At 40.4% G+C, this 9,513-nt stretch overlaps 1 long non-coding RNA gene across 1 annotated transcript; it reads left to right on the top strand.

Moving 5' to 3' along the window:
* The first annotated feature begins 3,475 nt into the window (after window positions 1-3,475).
* Window positions 3,476-9,150, top strand: LOC113945993. Its single transcript, XR_003527248.1, has 4 exons — window positions 3,476-3,571; window positions 4,060-4,161; window positions 8,663-8,754; window positions 8,869-9,150. It is a non-coding gene; the product is annotated as an uncharacterized LOC113945993 (long non-coding RNA).
* The last annotated feature ends 363 nt before the right edge of the window (window positions 9,151-9,513 follow it).

Genomic DNA, 9,513 nt, shown 5'->3' with positions numbered 1-9,513 from the left:
GGAAGGTGATCCAGCTTAGGCACTGAACTAAGAAGAGTTATTCAGGGAAGATAAATTATAGTTTACTTCTTCAGGTCTCTAGCACATTGTGCAGAAATGAGTTTAGTTCCTTTGAGAATATCTGTCATATCCAAGCAGGGAAGAATACCTTAATAGGCTGTGCCCATTTCATAATGCATACAAGACAGATGTCTCCAGAGGAAGGAGAGGAGTCGTCTTACGTTTAAAAGTTTCTGAGCACAAGCCTGTTAAGAAAGTTGGCAATCAATTACAGAATCGAATCCAATCAATTAATTACTACTGTTTGTTAGTAAAGCACCATCAGTGTGAAATAATTTCATTAACTATAACAATACACATGCTATACCGTGCCCTAGTCCAGCCAGTACAGCAACCAGATCTCTAAAGTCTGAGGAAAAAAAACCAGTAATCCTAAGGATTTTACTTCCAAAAGAATTTAAAAGGAAATAGTATCTATTAGTACTTGACAGGGGCATGTAGAAAAATAACAAAGGGAATCTACAGATTGAAATGGGATACTTCCAAAAAGTTCTTCCAAATGCCTGAAAACATTTCCAAAAGGATTTGTTTATGCCAAGAAAAGCAGTCTCTTTTCCATTGTTGCTCAAGATGCCAGGCATGGTAGGAGCTCACAGAGACAGGGAGAGGAGCCAGACCCAGCCAGCTCCTGTTGAGGATTGGAAACAAGCCAAAGAGCCAAGCCTGATCCGCAGAGCCCAGACTGAGATCCTGATCTCAGCCTTCAAACTGCTTGGGTCAGTCTGAAATCAGACTCCTTGCTCTGGATCTCTCCTGAGCTTGGCTTGGCTGAATGAGTTCTATCTTTTTTGTTCTGAGCAGAAATGAGGGGGTGATTTGACATGCAAACAGCACAGCTCTGCAGCAGCAAGCACATGAAAGGTAAGAGATGCTGCTGTAAAGTAAACCCAGAATCTGTTTGCATTTTGAGCACAGACACAGCCAGTGAGTGTACAGTGTCACAGCACCCGACCAGACCTCCATGGAGGGAGAGACCATAGGGACTGAGCAGGCAGATAATCATCCCTTTGATTCCATGATTCCTTCCACATTCCTGTTTACTAGGCAGCAGGACTGATGTGCTGATATTACAGCAGTTTTAACCCGCATAACAACACTTCAAGCCTGAAGCACTTTGCAGTCCTGTCCCTGTTCTCCCCAGGTGACACAATGACCTGCATGTGTGCTAATGCAATCAGGACAGGTAGTGCTTGAATTCTATGACACAAACATACTAAACCTAGTCCAAACAGCTTCCCTCTGACCATAGGTGGGCAGAATCCATTTTGGAGACAGGTTAAATCCACACTTGCACTTTGAAAACTTGTTGCCTGGGCTTGAGGCTTAAGGGGGACAGGGGTAGAGTCAAAAGAGATGCCTGATTGTCTAGTGTAGAGCAGTGGCAAAGCATCAGCTCCAACATCCCTCCTCCTACAAACCCTACAGAAGTTTACACTGAGCTGTAGTAAATTGCTCAGAATCCACCCCCTTCCCAGCTACCCCCTCCTCCTGCACTGGCTGCAGTTACACCACCTCTTGCAAAGACTTTGAAAATCTTCCAGTCATAATAAGAGAGGAAGCAAATTATTACTTCCCCAGTAGCAAATTATTACTTCCCACAAAAGCAGAGGAAGCACCCTGCTTTGCTCTGTGGGTCATGCATGGCTGGGCTCTCATTAGAGTTACAGTAGAAATTCCACCCTGCTGAAGTCATCAGGACTTTGGCACCGGATTTCATCCTTGGTAAATGTCTATGCTATACCCTTTGAAAGCACTGGCTGATATCTCAGCATCTCCAAACTAGAAGAACCAGGAATTTCTAGTTTGGAGATCATTATCTCACAGATGGAGTAAGAGGTTTGAGTAAAATCCCTGTTACTCCAGCTGGGACAGCTTAGCAAAATGTGGTCCACATTATTGCCTCACAGTGACCACTCATAGCCTATTGACCACCAAGTGTCCTCACAGGACTTGCAGAAGCTCAGAGACACCAGACATTTTAAAACACTGGGAAACCTGGTGAATTTTTATGGAACAGTTTTCCTATCTGCAAGCACTCAACTACTTAAAAGAAAATGTATTTTTCAAATGTGTGCAGCAGTGATTTGGCATCTTTATGTTAAAATTAACTAATTTTATGGTGTTACCTTCTGGCTGCTTCTCATGACAATATAGAGTTTGCAGTTATAGCCCATTATAAAAGGGAAGGGCTGCAAGAGGGTGTTAACAGCCTATTTAGGATATAAAGCATTGTGCAGCACACAGATTTAAATTCAGGTGCAGTATAAGGTCAGCCTTGAATTGTATGTATAATATGTTTGTCAGGCACCCCATGTGTAAAACTGACAGCTCTAACCTAGTTGCCACAGGCTGTTCTATACAGTTGGGAATATTATGTCTCTCTGACTTCAGTGATGTACACTTGAAAAGAAAATTGTTTCATTTTGAGGAAACTTGGAAAGTCAGAGCCTATTGCATTAATGAAATACAACCTAAACTTTCTAGTTAAAAGGGCTATCTGGAATTAATTAAAATTAGCTCATGCCACAATTACATGCAATACACACACATTAATAATAACAAAAATAGTAATAAAGGAATAATGATGCTCACATAGTCCAGTTTTATTCTTGTATAAATTTGACACGTGCAAAGTCTGGCTTTGCTCTCTGTGTTGGGAATGTGAGTGGAATGCTGGGAGCAGTCTGGATTCCAGGGAGTGCTTGGTGTGTGCCCTGAGTGCACAGAGCCAGCAGCACTCACAGCTCTCTGCCTCCTCAGTACTTGAACCTCATGTTCCCTGCATGATCCTGGAATTCCTGCTCCACCAGGGTAAGGGGGCTACTTTCCCAGTGCTAACTTTAAGACACAAGCTGTTTGCCACCACCACTCCATCCCGTGGAGCTGCAAAGCTCTGGCCCTGACTATTCCCAGCTGATATGATAATAACTAAGTTTTGTTGTCCCTGTTTTACATTTAGTTTGCTCTAACCTGGACAGAATAACCCTGTCATGCAGTGAAACATGAGCAGTCCATGGCAGAGGCAATGCTCTAGCACAAATAAATTGAATTTAAACACCAGATCACTTCTCACCTAGAGCAATCCTGCCTTTCATAAATGACAGGGTGGTGGAATAAGAAAGGCAAGCTTAGAAGGAGTGTGTTGATGAAGGAATTGAGGCATATAGTAGCACTGTAGCTTGCCAAAGTAATATAATGGATCTGGAATAAAACTGTTCCTCAATCTACTGCCCCAGCAGAAAGCCCTCTTGCTTACACCACGTGTAACCACCGGGCTGAAGCAGAGGAGGGAACGTTGTACAGCAACTGCAGAAGTGAGAAAGGTGGAGGCTCTGACAGGACAAGGACTGACCAGCATTAGGATACCATCGCTTTGTTATGTCACAAAGCTTTTTCCAGAGAACAACAGCACTGTTTCCAATCACATCTCCCCCACTTTCTCAGAAGAAATGGATGATGGTTTATCAGGCCATTGCACATTGATCTAAAAAGTCCAGCTCTTCATAGAAAGGTTTGAAGATACAAAAGTTTTTATGAGCTCTCTTGGGAGTTAGCTTCTCAACTGGTATAAAACAACACTCATTAATTGAAATATGCCAATTTATATTGCCCAAGGATTTTGTAGCTTTATTTCTTATATAAGTGCTCTCAATGTCTTTCAGTCACCTCCCTAAAAGGTACAATTCAGATCAAACATTTATCATCCTTCTATATTTCTTATCTTCACTTTAAATTGGAAAGGAAAATAACAAGCTGTCTGCAGAGTAATCAGTTGCTATAGTAAACACTACTTTAGCATACAATGCAGTACTTATCTCTGTTCTCTTTAATTAAATCTGTGGTATACACTGTCATTTGTCTATGCAGAGAAAGTGTTCTTCTCAACAACCAGAAACTTAACTGCACTAATTAACTCTTTGGCTTTAGAACAAATTAGGAAAGAGGTTAAATTAGCCTGATTTTCCTCAGACAGTTTTCTCATTTCCCATGTCACTGCAGACGAGTCTCTTTTGTGTCTCAGCACCTTTGATGAGCAGAAACTGCTGTGAACCAGCAAACTTCAGCATCCAGTTGTAATGAGAGAAAAAATACTTACACTGTGTAAGAAAAGCCATTTTTACAGACCTTATTTATCTTCTAATGATAATAGATGTTCCAAGCCTATTGTTTAACTGACTATATGAATTTTTAAGTTGGGAGGATCATATGCAGGCACTAGCACTACTGAAGGACAACAGTATGAAGAAGATACAAAATAAATGTGAGCCTGATGATTTCAAGCATTTAAGTGAGTGAATATTTGGATCTGAATTGCTAATATGTGCATATATATAAACCAAACATTGATGTTTAAGTTATACATCATTTGTTAGGCTGATCCAAATCACTGGAAGGTCCTTCTGTATCAGAGGAAATGGTCAGGCTTCTGCCAGCAAAGCGTCTTGCCCTTCAGTCTGAAGAGAAAGGCAGTATGCTGTCTTGGGAAAGTCTCCAGGAAAAGCATAACCAAAGGCATGTTTTCCTACCACTGACAAAGCACATTTTAACTGAAGGCTCCAGCTATTAAACCCAGGCATCACTTAGAAGCAAGATGCCTAGGCAGCAGCACCTAAGAACTCTCTTCAGTGAAGTCTTTGTGCTCCAGTTCAGAGGAGCAGCCCCAGCAGTGCAGTGCTGTGCTCAGCTGCACAGCCCAGGAACTGCACTGAAATCCCTGTAAAGGACTGGGGCCTCTGCCTGTCATTCACACAGGTTGTGGACCCCACTCTGCACCCAGGTATGTGCAGACCTTGGCTCTGTGTTATAGAGTCATAGAATCATAGAACATCCTGAGTTGGAAGGGACCCACAAGGATCATCAAAGTCCAACTCCTGGCCCTGCACAGAACAGCCCCAAGAATCCCCCCACGTGCTTGAGGCACAGATACTTAAAGCACAGTTTGTTTATGAGCTCACGGTTTCAAACCCTCTGCTAGACCCTGAATAATCCAGACTACAAAAAAGCAGTAGGAACACAGCCCTGTTTGCAGACTATTGCCTGAATTTTTGTCAATGCCCTTTGCAGGGGTGATGTTTTCCTCTGGTGTAACACTCGTAACAGTTCAGTGGCTGTACAGTCAGTGCATATCCTTGGTGCATGGAAACACTGTGTTGTTTCCCAGTTCTGTGGTGGGGCCCATGGGCACTGATCTAATTTCACTGCATCACAACAAGGCATCTCTAATATTATAGCACAACATACAGTGGAGCTGGAGCCGGCGCAGCCACCACACTGCTGGTACAACACTGTCATTTCAATTCTTTACGCTTTCTTCACCAGCAAAGTCTCATCTGCCCAGTCTAATTGTATCAGCTAATAACCAATAACGGCCTCAACAATGGAAAATTTATGGAAAGTCAAACAAAGGAACAAATCTGAACGATGAAACAGCAGGTCACATTCCTGATCCAACCCTAAGTAGTGGCAGTGGGACAAGAGTGGTATAAAAGGGTCTTTTGATTTTTAGTCTAAAGGAAAATCAGGAAGCCAGCCTGTTCAATCTTCATAGTGGTGTTGCTTAAAAACCACATCAGTGTGACCTGAAGTTTTAGAATGATTAAAAAAAATAAAAAATAAAAAATGTTAATCTCTTGGGTTCAAAAGGTCATATTTCAACTGACTTGACATTTGGATGTGCATTTTTTAATTCCATTAAAATAATATTTCCCATAAAGAGCAATAACTTTCAATAAATAAATAAATAACAGTGAAACTTCAGAAATAGAGGTTTTGACAGGAAATTTTTAATTTAGTTCAGCATAACTAGATTATGGCGTGCTTAAGAATTTTATCAAATGGCTTGCTGGAACATAAAAAAACCCAAACAGCAAGGCCACGTAGCACACCAGGACCCTCTGTACGTCTATTTTCCATATCAAATTGTATTACACTTCTATTTGTGCAAACCCATCATCTCTTCCTGGGTTAGTGCCCATGAAAAACATTACACCATCACTGATCAGCACAATGGAAAGATTTCATGTGCTGAAATTCTCTTTCAACATCTCTCTGACCCATCTTCTCCTTTTCTTCCCTAAGAAATTTTAAAGGAGAAAGAAGACAATCATCCCTGTGTAAACCACACATATGAAGGAGTTTGCAGAAGGCTGTGCCACCTCCGAGTGCCAAATTGCAGTTCCAAGTAATCTGCTTGGCCAGTAATGGAATGAAGCAGGGAATACAACCCTATACTACCTTTACTTGAAGGACTTCAATCTGCTATAGAAGCATAAAGTAATTAAATCTCATAACAGCTGGAAGAGGCAGGCAAAAGACCTCTTTTATTTAAAGGGATTCTTTCCCTGTCTTAGAACAGGAGCCACAGTAGGTGCTTAACAGTAGATTGCAACATTCTACATCTGCAAAGGGAAGAGAAGGGAAAGAACTAACATGCCCACAAAATGTTGAATGGAATTTAATCCAGACTCATCCTTTATTCTATAGAACATGGCCCCAAACCCTCTATTATTCATAGGTAGACAGGGCCTCTATTTTACCTCCCATCAGCTCCTCCAGAAGGCAGTGCTGACCACACTGCTGAGGCACAGCTTCTGCTCACAGACAGGAGCTGCTGATCCTAAAACCAACTAGGCCTTCACTTGGAAATGTGTACTGCACCTAAGTATTTGTATTGGTTTTCTTACTCTGTAATTTGCGAAAAACATTCTCTTCTCAGCTACAGCATCTCTTTTCCAGTGCAAGAATTCCAGCTTTGCACACTGGAAATGGTGATTGGTAGCTGTCTGTTCAGATTGTCACTTGATTATTGTCCAAACAACCCTTACATAAATTTTGTTCAGTAGTTACAATATTACAATAATCTAGAAAAATCTTAACAAAATTAGGCTTCTTTAGGAAGATTTAGACTATCCTCACACTATTTATCCTTCCATAAGGTGAAAAACTATATGATCTCTTTCATTAAAAATATATTTAATTGTAAACTGTATTGCACACATAAAAACATGTTCTCCAGCTTCCAAAATTATTCTCCAATGATGCTAAATAATACTCCCTGTCATATTTATTAGACATTATATTAAACTAATAAATTTGTTGATGAAATATTGCATAATGGAAAAGGAAATGTTTATTTTTCTAATAACTTCCATGGTTTTTAATCAGTTCAATGTGAATTCAATACAGCCAATCTTCTCTTGGTACTGTTTCCCTTATTGAAATCAATTCCTCAAAAAGGAAGGCAATAAAAAAAAAAGAGAGAATGTAAATGTCTGAGTTACAGTCAATGGAAATAATCATAGAATTATAGAATGTTCAGGTTGGAAGGGATCTTAAAGATCATCTTGTTCCAAACCCCTGCCATGGGCAGGGACACCTTCCAGTAAACCAGGTTGGTCAGAGCCTCATCCAACTTGGCTTTGGACACTTCCAGGGATGGGGATTCCATAGTCCCCTTCCATTTTGGGGAAACTGACTGTCTGGGAGTTCTGCCTTCCCACTTGTGCAAAAGTAGAAGTTCTCTCCCAAACAAAGCACTTGGAAGTGACACATCTTTGGTATCCCCCTGTGCAGTTCAGAGACTGGCCAGTTATCAAATCTGGTTTCTGCTTTTAGCAGAGTAAACTACACAACTTCCCTCAGGGTTTGAAAACTGGTGCTCAGTGGCTGCTTGAAGCACTTTAGATGATTTCTTTGTCCCCCACGGTAGTCTCATAAGTAAATGTCAACTTGCTAACTGAGTTCATAATCAAAACACTATGAATTCTAGGACTTCTGTTTGTGATTTAATAAAAAACAATATAAAACAGTGTCATAAAACATACAGAAGTAAACAGCTTTCACAATTCCTTAATGTTGGAGAAAACAGTCAATTTTTGGTAATTTGGCATGACGCTGATGCCCTACAATTTTCAAAGATATAGCAAGAGATCCTCCCAGGTGACTACAGGACGTGGTGCAATGTTAAATCCTGACTGATGAGAGAAGTTGTGCTGCCAGATTCCACACTGTCCACTCACATCCCCTTTATTTTTACAGAATGATTTACACAGAGCCACAACTATCGTTGTAAAGATAATCCCACACCAGAGCAAAGAAATTCAAATGGAAATTCTCTGTGGGGTGGTATCAAACACTGTGACTGATGCTTTAGACATGCAATGCAACACATTTTCTGGGGCAACACGACTGTTTAATTGTTATAGAACTCATTTTGGGGGCTTTTGACTTTATCCATGTACATGGCCAGCTTCATACTCTACCACCTAATTCAATGGTAGGAGGAAATTTTATTCAATCTATTGGACAAATATTATCATATACAGTTTCAAGTTCAGGATCTTGTCTTCTGGGTTCAGGATCTTGTCATTTTGGAAAGATCCTGTTTGACGGTTTATTTTTAAATGTCCTCAAAAGGAAAATAATTGCATGCATAGGAATTTAAAAAGTGAGGGTTATCTAAAGAAAGTGGTTTACCTAGTGATAAACTATTCTGTCAACACTTGAGCTCAACTTCATAATTCTTCATTCCTGTGAAGGATATAATATTCTGGATCACTTTCAGACAAGATTTTTTTATTATTATTTTTTATTTTATGAGCAGAGCAGACTTAGGATTTGCTTTTCTACAGAAGAGATCTACCTTCTCATCCTCTTCTTCATGTGAGTAGGATCTGCATGGCTCCAGAGCTGTAGGTACTGAGTGCAAGCCACTGTACTCCTGTCTGCCTACTTTGTTAATTGAGGATGGGACACAGCAGAATGTTATTGATTCTCCTTCGACTCTTCCTTCCTTCCCTGTTGTCTCAGCCTGTTCCAGGTCATTCAGAAAATGTAGTTCCAGCAGCAGAAGCTTCACAGATGTCAGATCCAAAGCAAGACATAACATGATTAGCAGCATCAACTTTACACAGATGAAGATTCCCTCTAGCAAAAGGTGTATTCTCCAGGCGTCAATCTGGTCAGTTAAGTTCATTTTGTATTGACTAAACTTAATGGGCTATAAAATCTATTTCACTATAAGCAATCCTTATTCCAACCTAGAAGGTAAAAATATTTTCTTCTCCCTCTTTGAAGCCAACATCAAAAAGTCCCATGAGTTTCCTCGAAAACTGACCACATTCTTTTCTGTCCCTGTGCAATGCCATCTTCTTCGCTTGAGAGAAAAATATATACAGAATTTCTGTAAAATCGTATAAAATTATTGTAATCAAGACTCCTGCTTCCTCTCCAGTATTACATTGCAGTCAGGAAAGGACATTTATGGACTATCTTCTCCTTTCATGGAGTCCTGAATTTATTCTCTTCTTGTTCTCTTCAAATCCGTTAGCAAGCCATCGGTCATGCCACTACATTCATCTATGAGTTGCTCCTTGAAAGCATCTAAAGCCCTGAATAAAAGCAATGGATCAAAGGCACTTGGCTGAAGGAATTCATCTGGAGAACAAGCCATTG

This window comes from Corapipo altera, unplaced genomic scaffold (genome assembly GCF_003945725.1).
Source record: "Corapipo altera isolate COAL_440 unplaced genomic scaffold, ASM394572v1 55, whole genome shotgun sequence".
NCBI lineage: Eukaryota > Metazoa > Chordata > Aves > Passeriformes > Pipridae > Corapipo > Corapipo altera.
Note: the sequence above shows the minus strand (reverse complement) of the source record. Positions and strands in the feature narration are given on the sequence as shown.